We start from the raw sequence: 18,617 nt of genomic DNA on the forward strand, positions 1-18,617 counted from the left end.
GAAGTTCAGAAATAAAAATGAAGACAAAAGCAAAGAGACTTATCAAAATTACACCATGTCTGGTTCTCAATTTCAGAAATATTTTAATGAGAAGTGAAAAATGAAAGCTAATTTCCAGATAGTTTTTGTTATTTCATACATAAAATGGATAATAATATCATTTTCTTCCCCAAAGGATTTTAAGACTAAATAAGTGAAGTGAAAGTTGCTCAGTCGTGTCTGACTTTTTGCGACCCCATGGACTGTATAGTCCATGGAATTCTCCAGGCCAGAATACTGGAGTGGGTACCTTTTCCTTTCTCCAGGGTATCTTTCCTACCCAGGGACCGAACCCAGGTCTCTGGCATTGCAGGCAGATTCTTTACCAGCTGAGCCACGAGGGAAGCCCAAGGATACTGGAGTGGGTAGCCTATCCCTTCTCCAGCAGATCTTCCCAACCCAGGAATCATACTGGGGTCTCCTGCATTGCAGGCGGATTCTTTACCGACTGAGCTATCAGGGAAGCCCTAAGACTAAATAAGGTAAATATTAATTCACTTCAATCATTTGTTAAATGAGGCAGGGGATAAAAAATATATAGGTAGATAGATAGGCAGGCAAGGGGATAGTAAATAAATATAGATACACAAATAGAGACTGACAACTCCTCAGCGATGGTGAATGTTAAAGCCTTGAGTTCAATGTCCATCATTCACTTTGTTGTTCAGTCGATAAGTCATGTCTGCCTCTTTGCCACCCCATGGACTACAGCATGCCAGGCTTTCCTGTCCTTCACTATCTATCCCCTGGAATTTTCTCAAACTCATGTCCATTGAGTTGGTGATGCCATTCAACCATCTCATTCTTTGTTGCCCCCTTCTCCTCCTGCCCTCAGTCTTTCCCAGCATCAGGGTCTTTTCCAGTGAGTCGGCTCTTCACATCAGGTGACCAAAGTATTGGAGCTTCAGCTTCGGCATCGATCCTTCTAATGAATATTCAGAACTGATTTCCTTTAGGATTTACTGGTTTGATCTCCTTCCCTCTTTCAAGAGTCTTCTCTAGCACCACAATTCAAAAGCGTCACATTTTTAGCATTCAATCTTCTTTATGGTCCAGCACTCACATTTGTACATGACTACTGGAAAAATCACGGTTTTGACTATATTGGACCTTTGTTGAAAAAGTGATGTCTCTGCTTTTTAATATGCTAGTTTGTCATACTGTTCCTTCCAAAGAGCAAGTATCTTTTAATTTCATGGCTGCAGTCACATCTGAGTTTACTGATGATTACTGCTGTGTACATCTTCCAATCATAATAGGAACCACAAGGGCTGGCCCAGCCAAAACATTAATTATCAATAGGCTGAGACTGGCATGAAGCATAGTACTATTGCTGTTTTAACCACTTTTCTATTTGGACATTTGCTTTGGCCAGTCGTGTGTATATATGCATATATAAAAATACACACATAAATATCTTTACATATGTACAGTTCATTAATTTTATAGTGTTGAAATATTTTCCCCAGTATTCTGATTGTGAGTTGCCTTTTTTATACCATTAAAAAGAAAGAAATTTTATTCAGATATCTCCAATTGGAGGCAAAAGGAAATCTAATTTAGTCAAAAGTCTGAATTCTAGGATTATTCTTAGAGGAAACACTGAAGAAGTAGCAAAATGGAATAAAATCTTTCTGAAACAGATAAGTCAGACATAACATAATGGATAAAATTGATGATGTGAGCAAACACTTTGGTTATAAACTGGGTTTCTTTAAATGGTCCAAAGTATTTGTTCTTAGACTTAGGCAGGTTAAACTTTTTCCTTGAAAAATGTGCTTAATAATTCTCATTATATGTTTAAGACTTTTCCTCAGACTTTCAATTCCAACTAATGTTTCCTTGAGTATTTATTATGAATCCACCACCCCTTTCACACACTTGACTCAGTTAGGAGAACTCTGTAAGGCTGGTATTCTCACCCACATTTAAAGGGAGAAGATCAAAGTTCATAGACGTTAAAGAATGCAGGCACACAAATCAAGAATAAACTAATTTCCCAGTAGGAGAAAGATTTAAACCTAAACTTTTAAATTTTAAATCCAATACTCTTGTTATAGTATCAAAAATTTACCCAATAGAACACACTTCAACAGAAATCATGAATATTTACCAAAAATCAGGTTTAGCCAGCATGGAATGATGCTTCTGAAATGTTCAAATTGGGGCATAAATGTTAAAAGAAAAAATGGTACTGAAATAGGGCCACCCCAAAAGTTAATTAACAAAAATGTTACAAGAGTAATGAGCTATTAACCCTAGGTTTAAGTGAAACAAACACTGTTTAAGTCCTTCATGAACAAAAACATGCTAATAAGCAGGTGGTGGCGTGTGCCCATACAGACATCAGTTGAAACAGAGACACCCTAACAGATATCAAAACTGTTGACGGAAACTGCTTGAAGTTGGTCATCTTGAAGGCAGTGTCTGTGTAGCAGGAAAAGCTACTGATTTTTGGTATGATGGTAAGAGTTAGTGGACTAGAAAATGCATCTTCATTTTCCTCATCCTGGAAATAATCATCTGTACAATAATAGAATTGTTGTCACAAATGCAAAGTCAAAATCTCCTGGGTAAGCTTCATCTGAGACAGTTTTGGTAAAACATATGGCTTTTATGGAAATTCTTTCCCTTCAACGCTCATAATTACAGAGTTCAGCTGCTTCCATGAGATGGAAGCAACTTGCCAATAAGTTCAAGAAGAGACAAACCAACCTGCCGTCGCATTATGAGCAGCCGTGTTAGAAGCGATAGCCATTGAGAGAGTGATGTCTTCTGTGACAACACATGGAGTTACACAGAGGTTTGCGTTTAGTTCAAGACCTCCAAATAATGTGACTGGAGAGAGAGACAGTGTCCCTCAAATCTGGTGGCATTCACTGGTGTATAATATGCTTCAGAATTCCATTCTAGAAGGATGGCTATTTTATCATATTTCTGCCTCCACTTCTCATCTCCTCCTGCCAACCACCTCTATGAATTTGAAGTCAGAGGTCATGTGAGACCTGGTGAAGGAAAGCAAAGCCTTGGGATGTGCAGAAAATCAGACATAAAATGCTGCTGAGGATTTCTGCTCCCTAGATCAGATGAACGTCTCAGAGCCAAGGCAGAGAATCCTAGAGTAAGGAGTAGAACATGGCAGCACTAGGAAGAGGAGGGCTTGAAAAGATCTTGGGCTCCCAAAGGGTTCAGAGACTGGAAAAGATGTTCCTAGGAAAACCTGCTGACCTTGATTTCAAAGCAGCTTTCTAGGAACTGAAGAGTCATTTGTTAAGCTGAGTCTTGTTGTTTGTTGGTCTGTAGGGCAGAGACTAAGGTGCCTATCTAATCTTTGAGGACTGATGCTAAGATAGCCTGGTAGCTGAATTTGAGCCCCACTGAATGGGCAATGGAAATTTGCAGTCTGTACAAGAGGGATCTAACAGACACAGAGGGAAAATGCTGGAGAATCTGGCAACCTCAACAAACAAAATAATAACACTTAAGATTACATTACAGTATGAAAAAAACAAAAGGACTTCAGAGAACCAGATAATGTCAGTTTTCATTATTCATGGCTGTCATTTTATACATAATGCTGCAAACACTCAATTAGCAAATATTGAGCTATTGCTCTTTGGGGAAATAAAGGGTCAGGTTCCTACAAGCTTCTAACCACAGCATTTTAATTAGCCTATCAATATATAGCTTTGTTTTACATGTGTTTGTGTTTAAGGACACTTTATCTATTACATATAATTTGTTCACTAACATTGTACCTAACAGGTGAACAGATAACAATAGATAAAGGGATATAAAAAAGTTAATACATTAAAAATGCATTAAGTTAAAGAAACACTGGAGTCTGAATCCTGAAAGTCTCATCCAATCTAGGCAAGACTGATATTAGACAAGACACACCAAGCCAAAGTCAGACAAGGTACTTTGTTTTTGAACCTCAGGGATAAAGAGAAAACATTTAAAGCTTCCATACAGAAAGAACGATAATTTACAAAGATAGAATCAGACTGGCATGGAAGTTCTTATCCACAGTCCCAAAGTAGAAGATGATGGAATAGCATTGTGAGAATGCTAAGAGAATGAATTTTCACCCAAGACTTCTACCTCCAACTGAGATGGTATTTATCTGCTGTTGTGAAAGAAGTTTGGAGGTATTTAAGGATTCAGGGAATGTATCACCTACACCTCACAGAAGAAAATACTGAAGTACAGACTCTAATCAAACAAGAAAGGAATCAAACGAGAGATCTCAAGACAGGAGAAGATTGGATGGAAGGGTGAGAAGTAAATAAGAGTCCAGGTTGTCATTGTTTAGTTTCTAGGTTGTGTCTGACTCTTTTTGAGACACCACAGACTCTAGCCCTCTGTCTGTGGGATTCTCCAGGCAAGCATACTGGAGTGGGTTGCCATTTCCTTCTCCAGGGGATCTTCCCATCCCAGGAATTGAACCTGGGTCTCCTGCACTGGCAGGCAGATTCTTTTCCACTGAGCCACCAGAAAAGCCCTGAGAGCAGAGATAGAGATTACATAATTATTGACAGTCTTGGAAGGCATAGCATACGTACCAAAGAAGAATTCCTAAAATAAAAGTCACATTCTATAAGACAAAATGTCTAAAAGTAGAAGAACCAAACTCCTTCTGTGAATAAAACCCTAAAGATGTGTGATAGACCAGAAGGTAGAAGTAAAAATATTTTTAAAATTCTTATTATGCTGAAGTAAGACGCCAGCAATGGGCAGGTGGGTTAAAAATCTTGCCTACGAGTAATAACTGATATCTTATGTTAATACAATAGAAGAATTCTGAGAAAGGGGAGGTAATTGGTGGTATCAAAAAGGACAACATAAATTCTAAACTAATAAAGGGATAAATAGAGATGTATAGTAACTAGAAGAGACCAGTCACGAGAAATAAAAGGAAAAACCTGGAAATTACAGTATGCAATAAATAATAAATAGAAAGAATATGAAAGGAATAAATCCTCTATCAGTTTGAGTTTAGTCGCTCAGTTGTGTCCGACTCTTTGCTGCACCATGGATTGCAGCACGCCAGGCTTCCCTGTCCATCACCAACTCCCATAGCTTGCTCAAACTCACGTCCATCGAGTTGGTGATGCCATCCAGTTAATTTATCCTCTATCATCCCCTTCTCCTCCTACCTTCAATCTTTCCCAGTATCAGGGTCTTTTCCAGTGAGTCAGTTCGCATCAGGTGGCAAAAGTATTGGAATTTCAGTGTCAGCATCAGTCCTGCCAATGAATATTCAGGATGGATTTCCTTTAGAATTGTCTGGTTTTATCTCCTTGCAGTCCAAGAGACTGAAAATCCTTATAGTTGTTCTTTATACTTTATGTGAATGACAAAGACTGCCAAACTTATTTAAAAATAAAACCTGTCTCCATATGGTTGACACAAATGAATTTAAGACAAAGTAATAGAGAAAACTGAAAATAAAAAGATGCATAAAAATATACCAAGCATACAGTAAGAAAATCAAAACAGCGACATTAGCATTATATACACTGGAATTAATGCACATGTTGTTCATATTCATAAATTGTGTGTATGTATATATATATTACCCTGTTCTTTGAATATATATTATACATGTTTACATATGCCTAACAAACATTTTCAAAAATTGATCATATTTATGACTATGAAAAAACTTAAGAAATTCAAAAATAGAATTTGACAGATAAGCTGTTATCAATATCATCATGACTGACCTTAAACAATTAATAAAATATCATCCCAAATTATTAACTACTTGGAATTTTAAAAAACCTGGTAATTGCAACTGAAATTACAAACTATCTAAAAAACATGAAAAAGAGAGCTTTGTATCAAAACCCTGGGGGCACAGCAAATCAATATAGAGAGAAAAATACAGAGTGATGGTATTGTTATATAAGAAGGAAGACAAAATATAAAGGAAATTAAGCCTCTTCTTAGGAAATAAGAACCAAGAACAACCCAAAAATCTCAAAGAAGAAAGATTTATTCAAATAAAAGCTGAAATTAATGAAATATATAAAAAGGAATGTATTTTAGGATAAATATATTAAAAATCTGATTATTTGAAAAGATTAATGATATAAATATATAAAATATTTATAAAACCTTCTGATGCTGACTAACAAAAAAAGGAAAATAGTAAAATATTCATGGTTCAAAATGAAATGGAAGGTATAAGCACATATGAAAGAGAGTTTTAAGAATTACAAGTTAATAATATGTATACATGTAAATAAACATGTAAACAAACCCAGAAAAATGGATATCTTCCATGAGAGGGGGGTTCAGGAGGGAGAACTCATGTACACCTGGGGCGAATTCATGTCAATGTATGGCAAAACCAACCAATATAATATTGTAAAATAAAAAAAATAATAATAAAATAAAAAAAAATAAAATAAAAAATTAAAAAAAAACAAACTATAAACTTTTGGAAGAAAGAGAAACAGATTAATTAATTTAAAAAAAGAGGATTGAAAAACTGATGAAAGATTTGCCCTTAAAAAATGGGATGAGGACCAGATGGTTTATTCCCAATGTTATTTCAAAACTTCTGACAATACAAGAAAACCGAAAAGCTCAACCTTTAAAATAACCATGCAGCCAGTGTAACCTTGATACTAAGGTTAGTGTTAATATTAAATACTGAAAAATTCTTTAAAAAAGAAAACAATGGCAATAATTACAAAATAATTTTTAAAATATTTTAAAAAATAGAAAAATAATTACAAAAACCTTCTTTATCATATGGGAGGCCACAATTTCAACATTAACTAATAAGATCATGTACTATGATCTGGTAGGGTTTTGTCAAAGATACTCTATCAGGAAACCTCTTAAAATGGGAATAACAAAATGTTGAAGGCCAGTATGGTTTCAGCAGGAACTCTGCGCCGGATAATCTGCTAAATGATTTACATGAATTAGCTCAATTCCTCTCTCACTGTAATCCTGTTTGGTTAACAATTAGCAATGAATTTTGAAGATAAGAAACATAAGGCATTAAGAAGATAAGTTAAACTTCCATTATCACAAAGAGCAAAGTGGTAGGGCTGGGAACCTCACCTGGGAAGTACTGCTTCTCAGTCCTGCTTTTAACCCCTCCACTGCAGAGCTGCATGTTAGGAGAAGGAAGGAGGTAGGGTAAGAACACAGGATCAGATGCTGTAAAGAAATTTGATAAAATTCAGTAGCTATTACAATTGCAGCTAAGAAAAATAATATTAGAAAAATGAATTGTTACCTAGTTTCATTGGGCTTCCCAGGTGGCACTAGTGGTAAAGAATCTGCCTGCCAATGCAGGAGACACAAGAGATGTGGGTTTGATCCCTGGGTGGGGAAGATCTTCCGGAGTAGGAAATGGCAACCCGCTCCAATATTCTTGCCTGTGAAATTCCATGGACAGAGGAGTCTGGCAGGCTACAGACTCTGAAGTCACAAGATTTGGGCACGGTCGAGGGACTGATCATATAATGGTTCATTATTTATAAAAATCTCCTCTCAAACATCATTCTCAAAAGGTGAAACTCTGAAGTTGTTTCTCTTAAAATGAAGCACAAGATGAGATGTCCACTAGCTCCATCAATTTTCAATGTTTTTGTAGGTTCTTGCAAATGCAAAGCAACATAAAATTAAAAAAAATAATCTAAAACACTTTGTAAAAGAATCCTCAGGGTTATTGCTCCAGCAGTTCAAAACCTGGCCCTTACATCTATGATCTTCTATCCCTCTGATCAGGACAATTGAGTTACAAATAAAGCATCCCTTTTTCTGACCTCACTTCCTCCTCCAGCACCACAGCTCTTTATCTTTGCTCTTCTTTGCATCAAAATACATGAATGTGGTGGTTGTTATGTGTTTGTATTGAGTAGTTCATCAGGCTCTTCCCACCCATTTACTCTTACCAGACTCCAAGCCAGCTACCATTCCACCCAAAATGCTCATATGAAGACCACAGATGACTTCCATGCTTTGGAAGCCTATGGTCAGTTTGATCTCTCCCAAAGATGGGTGCTGTAGCATGCCACCCAGGTTCCCTTTTCAAGGTTAAAGCACTCATTCCTGAAGCTGCCAGGAGTGTTGGCTGCTTGCAGCTGAGTCTCTCCCAGGAATTTCCCCTAAGGGATTGTATGCAATATTTTGTGGGCGCTTCATCCAGGGACTAGTCTGTGCCAGGCCACCAAGGCTTTATTTCGCAACCACACTGCTTTCTTCTCTTCTTCCTCTACCCAATCCTGCCTCCTTCACTACCTCTCTGGTGTCCCAACCCGCACACCACCTTACTGGACTTCTCTGTCTCTGTGTCCCTTCCCTAGGGACGCTGACCTGTGACAGACAGCAGCAGCGTTTGAGGTTTCCCATCATCCTCAGGTTCCCTGACACACTCTCACTGCTTCCTGGGTTCTCTCTTGTAACGTGGCATCCCTTTCTCAGTCTTCTTTGCTGATTTCTCTTCCTCGCCTCAAAGTTTAATGTCATGGTGGTCTGGAATTATATTATCGATCTGCTCTGTCTACATTCCCTTCTTGGCAGTGTATCTGCAGTCGCCACCCTACCCCAGATTGCCCACCGCAAACCCTCTCCATCTCAGTTGAAGTGAACTCTATCCTTCCAGATCCTCAAGCCCAAACCCTCAAGTCATCTCTGACTCCTTCCCTTTTTCTCAGATCCAGCGTCCGATCCAACAAGAACTCCTGTGGGCTGCACCATCAGATTACATCCAGTTCTTCACCGCTTCTCATACCTCATACTGTCACCTCTGCTCAGAGACACCACACCCTCTCCCCCAGATTCCTTAAACGGCATCCTCACAACTCTTCCTGTAGTCTCGACCTAAAATTGTTTTTTCTTCAACAGAAGAACCAGAGTGATTCTTTCAAAACGTGAATCAGATCGTGTCATTTATCTGCTCAAAACACTGTAATGGCCATCATAGGCGTTCAATAGAAAACGGTTGCCCACTTACTAAAATCATCTTTAGAGTCAATAAGTTGGAATGCTTCTCTCCCTGATTCAAATGATTGGCTTTCCACAGTTAACCTATGTACAAATGTATATTTGTATTTATATAGATTATATATATATCATGTATATTTATATGGATTATATATTATCCTTATGTATGTGCATGCATATGCATTTGGAATATTGGGGACATATGTATACGTTTAGAGTTGAACTGTGAATAAAGCTGAGCACTGAAGAATGATGCTTTTTAACTGTGGTGTTGGAGAAGACTCTTGAGAGTCCCTTGGACTGCAAGGAGATCCAACCAGTCCATTCTAAAGGAGATCAGTCCTGGGTGTTCATTGGAGGGACTGATGCTAAAGCTGAAACTCCAATACTTTGGCCACCTCATGCGAAAGTTGACTCATTGGAAAAGACTTTGATCCTGGGAGGGATTGGTGGTGGGAGGAGAAGGGGACTACAGAGGATGAGATGGCTGGATGGCATCACCGACTTGATGGACATGAGTTTGAGTGAACTCCGGGAGTTGGTGATGGACAGGGAGGCCTGGTGTGCTGCAATTCATGGGGTCGCAAAGAGTCGGACACGACTGAGCAACTGAACTGAACTGATACATATATTTAAATGATATACAGATACAGGATAGAGAGATGTAGAGGGAGAGAAATATCAATCAGTATATGTATGCCCTCAATATGGATTTTCCAAGTAATAATTAATTATGTAAATCATCCAGGCATTAATTAATAGAGTTATCATATATTTAATGACTATGTATTATACATACATATTATTATATATTATACATACATGTATGCACATATATATTTTATATATATTTATATAAAAATCAAATATAGATAACAAATTTTAAAAATCTATATACATCTTCATGTGAAGGATAGAGAGAGAGTGTGTGTGTGTATTATGTGGTAAATGGTAGGGGAAGAAAGAAAAAAGAAGTTATCACTGAATAAAATAATATTATAGTGATTCTTCCACTTAGTTGAAATGATAAGGTTCTTCCCTGAATGCTTGCATAAAGAGAGGACTAAAATAAGGATGATAAAATTTTAATGGTAGTTAGCTTAGAAAGCTGGGGTTTTCATTTTTATTTTCTTCTTTATAATTTTATGTATTGTTCAATTTTTCACAATGAATATGTATTGCTTATGTGATCAGGGGAAAATAAAATAAAGCTCTGTTCTTTGTGGGAGAAATAGACTAATAATTCTTACAAAAGAAATATTAAAGAATTCTTCTTTTCCGTCAGTCTGAGGTTGTCAGTGCTAAGTACTGAAGTGGGGGAAATCAGTGGAATTTAACATGTAATAAGCTGGAATCAAGATTGCCAGGAGAAATATCAATAACCTCAGATATGCAGATGACACCACCCTTATGGCCGAAAGTGAAGAGGAACTAAAAAGCCTCTTGATGAAAGTGAAAGAGGAGAGTGAAAAGGTTGGCTTGAAGCTCAACATTCAGAAAACAAAGATCATGGCATCTGGTCCCATCACTTCATGGGAAATAGATGGGGAAACAGTGGAAACAGTGGCTGACTTTATTTCTGGGGGCTCCAAAATCACTGCGGATGCTGATTGCAGCCATGATATTAAAAGACGCTTACTCCTTGGAAGGAAAGTTATGACCAACCTTGATAGCATATTAAAAAGCAGAGACATTACTTTGCCAACCAAGGTCCGTCTAGTCAAGGCTATGGTTTTTCCAGTGGTCATGTATGGATGTGAGAGTTGGACTGTAAAGAAAGCTGATCGCCGAAGAATTGATGCTTTTGAACTGTGGTGTTGGAGAAACCTCTGGAGAGTCCCTTGGACAGCAAGGAGATCCAACCAGTCCATTCTAAAGAAGATCGGTCCTGGGTGTTCATTGGAAGGACTGATGCTAAAGCTGAAACTCCAATACTTTGGCCACCTCATGCAAAGAGTTGACTCACTGGAAAAGACTCTGATGCTTGGAGGGATTGGGGGTGGGAGGAGACGGGGACGCCAGAGAATGAGATGTCTGGATGGCATTACCGACTCGATGGACATGCGTTTGTGTTAACTCCGGGAGTTGGTGATGGACAGGGAGGCCTGGCGTGTTGTGATTCATGGGGTCGCAGAGAGTCAGACACGACTGAGCGACTGAACTGAACTGAATAGATAATGTAACAAGCGATACACACCACATTTAGTATATAACGTTACTATGTAATGGTGGGAACCAGAGCAACCTTCAGTCAGTTCAGTTCAGTCACTCAGTCATGTCCGACTCTCTGTGACCTCATGAATTACAACACGCCAGGCCTCCCTGTCCATCACCAACTCCCAGAGTTCACCCAAACTCATGTGCATCCAGTTGGTGATGCCATCCAGCCATCTCATCCTCTGTCATCCCCATCTCCTCCTGCCTGCAAAGGGGACAGCTAAGCTGTTTAAAGAGAGGACTACAGAAGAATCTCAAATGTGGCAAGGGCCAGAGCTGGGTGTGATGTTACTGGGAACCAGCAGGAACCAACAGGGACTCCTACAATGTTGTCGAGAAGTAAGTGCTTGAGGGACTTCCCTGCTGGTACAGTGGCTAAGACTCCACACTCCCATTGCAGGGGGCTTCAGTGTGATCCCCGGCTGGGGAACTAGATCCCATATGCTGCAGCTATGCTGGGCTGGAGGAAGTACAAGCTGGAATCAAGATTGCCAGGAGAAATATCAATAGACTCAGATATGCAGATGACACCACCCTTATGGCAGAAAGTGAAGAAGAACTAAAGAGCCTCTTGATGAAAGGGAAAGAGGAGAGTGAAAAAGTTGACTTACAGCTCAACATTCAGAAAACCAGGATCACGGCATCCGGTCCCATCACTTCATGGGAAATAGATGGGGAAACAGTGGAAACAGTGGCTGACTTTATTTTTCTGGGCTCCAAAATCACTGCAGATGGTGATTGGAGCCATGAAATCAAAAGATGCTTACTCTTTGGAAGGCAAGTTATGACCAACCTGCTGCTGCTGCTAAGTCGCTTCAGTCATGTTTGACTCTGTGCGACCTCATAGACGGCAGCTCACCAGATTCCCCTGTCCCTGGGATTCTCCAGGCAAGAACACTGGAGTGGGTTGCCATTTCCTTCTCCAATGCATGAAAGTGAAAAATGAAAGTGAAGTCGTTCAGTCGTGTCCGACTCTTCGCAACCCCATGGACTGCAGCCCAGCAGGCTCCTCTGTCCATGGGATTTTCCAGGCAAGAGTACTGGAGTGGGGTGTGACCAACCTCGATAGCATACTAAAAAGCAGAGACATTACTTTGCCAACTAAGGTCTGTCTAGTCAAGGCTATGGTTTTTCCAGTGGTCATGTATGGATGTGTGAGTTGCACTGTGAAGAAAGCTGATCGCCAAAGAATTGATGCTTTTGAACTGTGGTGTTGGAGAAGACTCTTGAGAGTCCCTTGGACTGCAAGGAGATCCAAGCAGTCGATCCTAAAGGAGATCAGTCTTGGGTGTTCATTGGAAGGACTGATGCTGAAGCTGAAACTCCAATACTTTGGCCACTTCATGCGACGAATTGACTCACTGGAAAAGAGTCTGATGCTGGGAGGGATTGGGGGGTGGGAGGAGACGGGGATGACAGAGAATGAGATGGCTGGATGGCATCACCGACTCGATGGACATGGGTTTGGGTGAACTCCGGGAGTTGGTGATGGACAAGGAGGCCTGACGTGTTGCGGTTCATGGGGTCGCAAAGGGTCAGACACGACTGAGCAACTGAACTGAACTGAAAGATCCTGCTATCCACAGTGAATCTGGAAGATCCTGAATACTGTACCTAAGACCCAGAGCAGTCAAATAAAAACTAAACCTAAAAAGAAAGTGCTTGATCAGTCTTAGGCTCCAAGGAAACCTTGTCTGGGACAGTAAAACAATAAAACTAATACACAACAACCTGTTTTGCTGAAAACAGGATTGAGGAGCCTGGAGGACAATCCACAGTTCCACCCAACTCCGGAGGGGCCTTTACAAAATCCACAAGCTCCTAAGAAGCTCATTTTCAAACGATTTCTCCAAAAGACATTCTTAGGACTATGGATCCCTTTTGTGGGCCACTGGGGTCCTGACTCACATGGATTAGTTAGCTTAAAGAATTGGAATTTGGTTAGACAGAAAAGGAAACCTCTGACACCAGATCCATAGTAGTGACTGCTCATGATTAAGGCCAATAAGAAGCAAACTCTTCCTTAGTTTGGGTAATACGAGGACATAGGATGTCCCAAGATCCAGCAAAGCACCCTTCTAACATTGCCTTTAATGATTGTTTATAGGGCTTCTCTGGTGGCTCTAGATGGTAAAGGACCTGCCCTGCAATGCAGGAAACCCAGGTTTGATCCCTGGGTGGGAAAGATCCCTTGGAGAAGGGAATGGCTACCACACCAGTGTTCTTGCCTGAGAATTCCATGGACAGAGGAGCCTGGTGGGGTTGATGGGGTCACAAAGAGTCAGATGCAACTGAGTGACTAAGCACAGCACAGCATGCAATTACATATGTATGTGTTTATACACTATGGGTTTCCCAGGTGGTTCAGTGGTAAAGAATCCACCTGCTGATGCAGGAAACACAGGAGATACAGGTTCAGTCTCGGTGGGGACGATTCCCTGGAGAAGAAAAAGACAAACCACTCATTTTCTTGCCTGGGAAATCCCATGGACAGAAGAGCCTGGTGGGCTGCAGTCCATGGGGCTGCAAAAGAGTTGGACATGACCAAGCATGCACACACACATCGCGTGAACTAAAACATTTCTTTCTTCTTATTTAACTATTGAGTTAAAATACATCATAGGATATTTAGGGTAATAACTCTCTTGATCCACTTTAATTACTTCTCTCACTAATTTGTACTCTGATCAATCACTGTACAATGATCGTATTCTCTTCTTCTTAGGGGGCTGAAAAATCTATTTTCTTTCATCCATATTACATTTAAAAATTATCATGAGGCCAACCAAAGGCTTAGTGGGTCACTGTTCATTATCATAGTTTTTATCATGATGATCAACTGGGAGCCATCCAAACAGTAAATAATAAGGGAATGAATAAAGCTCTAGTGTGTCTCTGATAGAATAGCAGCTGTGTAGACATAAAGATGTACAACTCATGCTTGCTTAGAGTTCATAATGAATTCCCCTGCACCTCACCCAAGCATATGCAGTATTTTGTCAGAAGTCATTAGCTTTTGCCTTCGTCTGTTTAAGAAGTCTCACCCAGTTATTTCTGAATATCGTCAAAGAAGAATATCTCATGTAGCGCGTGGGGCAGCAGTGGGGTCTGAGGGTGGTTTATACCTGAAGCCCTGAAGAGGCATCCTCTTTCTGCTTTCGTTTTCCCTGCCTGAGTTTTTGCCGATGACCACTACCTTCAAAATTCCTGCTGCTGGGTGCACGACTCACAAGCCTGTCCCAAGACAGTTGTCCCTGATGTTTCTGAAATCACAGTCCTCCTGGTACCAGAGAAAAGCAAGGGCCATGCCATTGCAAGTCATCAAGATCTCACTGTATTTCTCTCAAGATTTCTTTTATTTTTAATGTAGACCGTTTTTAGGTCTTTTTTAATTTTTTCCAATATCACTTCTGTTTATGTTTTGATTTTTTGACCACGAGGTATGTGGCATCCTAGCTCCCTGACTGGGGTTGAAACTGTACCCCCTTCATTTTAAGGAGAAGTTCTAAGCACTGGACCACCAGGGAAGTCCTCTCATTGCATTTCTGAGAGAAGTTGGAGAATCATCCTTTTCATGAAGTTCTAAGGATCTCCCTCCTAATTAACTGAAGGTCTTTTCTCTGAGTTCAAATGTAAGTCCATGTGGCCTCCACAAATGTTACCAGGCCATCTGCATACTATTTTCCTTCTCATCATCTGAGGCTCCTTATCTGCAAAGCAACGCATGACAATATGCTGTGGAGAATATCTACATTCTCCCTCTGTCACTAGACATATCTGACTCACCAGCAGTTACAGACCAAGTTCAAGCTATACCCTCTTCTACAAAAACATGTAAAAACATATCTGCGAATTACACTAAATGAAATGAGTGGGTGAAGATATTTTAGATAATTGTATAGAATGTTACATGAGCGTCAATATAGAATATGGGAGACTTGTTCCACTCATATTTTCACTTTCCATATTCTCAGTAATGAGCTTTACTTTATGCTTACATTAGTCATGGGGGAAATAATAAAAGTGTAGGAAAGATAAAAGTTGTTCAATCTGTGAATAATAAAAGGTCATTCTGTTTACAGTAGGTGCTATATTCTCATTTTATTGAAGTTAATCTTTATAATAAACTTGTAAGATAACTCTTACTCCAATTCTATTAACGACCAAAATGAGGTTCAGCAGAATTCCTTCAGAAGATAGGGACATCTGTTTTTTATTCTCTGATCTCACTCCCATTTACTGGGGATCTCATAATTCTTTGGGGGAAATCATTCCCTCATTCCATATGCTGCCATTGATTATTTTGGTCATCTGGACAGTTAATTGGTCCAGGGGTGAGCACGTGACCTGTGTTGAACCTACCAGACTTTTATCCTGAGATATCTGAATTGATTCTATGGATAGCATGCTAATCTCTCTCTGGTGGTCAACCTGTGAGCTGCGAGGTTCTTCGAGGTTCATAATCCATTGTCCCTGGCAGTATTTTATTTACAGGAGGGTCACATGAAACCCAGACGCAGGGGCAGAATACAAAAGAGAGAGACCCGGCAGCACCCATACTTGCGATTTTCTCCGAGGCTCGGTTCCCCAGGGTGATGTCCAGCAATCTCTTTCTGTGCCTCAGCTAAATCAGGCTGTCTTGCTGATGTTTATAACAGTTGCCCTCAGAAAGCCATGTGCCATTTGACAGGTAAGTGGAAAACCATCATTCAAACCTGTTTCCAAACCCCCATTCTTTACACAACCTTAGGCCACCTCCAACAAGTGCCACAGGTGAGTACAGAACTCAGGGACAGAGGGAAGGGGTCAGGTCAGAGCCTTTCTTGTGGTTACAGGTCAGTGACCTTCAGATTAGTACCACTCCCTCTGACCCGGGCTTTTAAGATGTTATTTAGGCCACCTGTATCTCATAAAAACTGACCTCAGAATGGGGTTCCCACTCTCAGGATTACAGTAGTTCACAAATTTAACTTCTGGTCCTTAGGTCTTCATGTCTTCACTGGCTCGGGAGATGAAGTGCTGTTTTTGATTGCAGAGCCGGTAGTACAGCCATGAGGCCTCGGTGGAGGAGAGGGAGGTAAGCTGAGTCCTAGGAGATGCTCCATGATTTCTCAAGCCTCAGAAGCTTCTCTTTGGTCTGGCCTGGGTCCCTGCCAAGTCTGGGACACTGGTCTGTAAGTCTAAGGGGCCTCTGCCTTGACCCCTCTCTCCACTACCCTCCACTCATTCCTCTTCACTCCTGCTCTCACTTTCCCACCCTGCAGCTTCCCAATCAGGTGACGGAAATCTGAAACCTTCCCCAAGAAGAAGTGGAATGATTCAGCAGAATCAGCAAGCATTTGGAAGATTGAGCAAACGTAGACTGGACCTCAGTCTGTTCTAGGAACCAGTCACTTGATCTTGATTAAGTTACTAGCTTGCTTTAGGTCTATTTTCTTCTCTAGAAAAAGAGTGTAGAGTCAAGCTGCTAAAACTATATCAAGGACTTTGCACTAGGCAATTCCTCTCTTCTCAGTTTGTTTCTGCCTGGAATGTATTACTTTTTCAAGAAATATTTGTTGAATGCGCGAACATCTCTGCTTGACCTTGTCCTACATGACCATTCGAGGCCGGCTCTATTGCCCTGAACTCTATGCTCTTTTCTATGATATTTACTGAGTATGCGTGTATGTGTGTGTGTGTTAGTCACTCAGTTGTGTCTGATTTTTTGTAACTCCGTGGACTGTGGCCCACCAGCCTCCTCTGTCCATGGAATTCTCCAGGCCAGAATACTGGAGTGGGCAGCTGCTCCCTTCTCCAGGGGATTTTCTCAACCAGGGACTGAACCCAGGTCTCCCACGTTGCAGGCAGATTCTTTACTGCAACGTAAAGAAGCTGCCCTAAAATAAAACAGTTCAGCGAAGAGAAGAGACACCTCCTCCTTGCTCTCCACTGCCTACACCTGGCAAGATGCAGAAGCAGACAGACAACCTCAGTAAGTCACATCCCTGCCCTGAACCTCTGTCGCCTCCTTCCATGGAGCCGCTATGAGGATCCAATAATAGATGACTAGGCGGTACTTGTATAAAGTAAGTGCTCAATTGCTACTCCATCACAGTCCCAATGGCACTCTTGTTGCATCAATGTAACAAAGAAAATCGTGGAAACCAAGGAGCAATTTAATTTTGTGTAAAAGGAACTCTATTTCTCACTTCCTTTTGGTTCATCAGCTTTGTTTTTCTTCTTTTCAGGGCTAGTGGTCCCAAGCCAACTGGAGGCAGGTTTAGAGAATATTAAATTAATTTCCTTCATGTTCAAAACAATTCAACTGTCTGAGTTGGCAATGTCTACTCTGAAAAGATGGCAGCTTTACTGAATTCTTCTATTACCTTCCTACGTAACTTTGGCAGTCAATTCTCAGGTCACTGCATTCCTAGGTCACTTATAAGACGCTCCTTCCCAATCAAGATACAGTTCTTAGCAGGAAGTCACAAGAATCAATATGTTAGCCTGCTGCATATTAGTGTGTGGGTAAGTGCATATGCGTGTGTGTATGTTGGAAAGAGTTACCAAGATTCTTAATCAAGTGTGAAACTGTTTGCAAAAGATCAAGGAGGACATTATTAAGTGAACCTGAACTGGCAGCTACTGAGATCTGAGGAGATTTATTTCGTAGGTAAGCAATAATCTCTTAATAAAATCTTGAATGATGCGTGGGAGAATTGGGCAGGCGGCAGACAAATGAAAGGAGGGTAAAATTAAAATGTCAAAGGTACATTGAATCAAATGAAACAAGAGCGGTGGTGGGAGGGCTTGGAGAAATCTGAACAAGTACAAACCCAGAGTTTCCAGGGAGGAAACAAACCTGAAAAATTCAACGTGCATCAGCTGTACTGGCCTCCCAACAGGTAAATGCTGCTTTTTGGTTGGAGGGGAATCTTAACAACTGAAGAATCTGGAGGAGAAACCAAGATGGCAGAGAGTTTGGAAGCCTGATCCTGCCAGGGAGCTGAACACCGTGAGGATGTTGGGCTTGAGAAACTCGAGAGAGCGATGGTCCCTGAATCCAGAGCAGGGTCGGTTGTCAGATGGAAGATAATGAAGGACTGTTAACCTTCCCAGAAGCAGAGGTAGAAAAGAAAGGTCTTCAATTCAACCTCTATGGAGGTTGGGAGCACGATGAGAATGAGCGAGGTGGATGAGGTGTTGGGGCTCACTTAGAGTGCAACTGAAACCAGACAGCAACCGCTAAAGGACAAAGTGTGTTAGTTGCTCAGTCATGTCCGACTGTTTGCAACACTTTGGGCTGTAGCCTGCCCGCCAGGCTCCTCTGTCCATGGGATTCTCCAGGCAGGAATATTGGAGTGGGTTGCCATTTCCTTCTCCAGGGGATCTTCCCAACCCAGGGA

The sequence above is a fragment of the Moschus berezovskii genome, chromosome 16, assembly GCF_049115385.1.
Source record: "Moschus berezovskii isolate FMDL1 chromosome 16, NW_MosBer_1.0, whole genome shotgun sequence".
Taxonomy (NCBI): Eukaryota; Metazoa; Chordata; class Mammalia; order Artiodactyla; family Moschidae; genus Moschus; species Moschus berezovskii.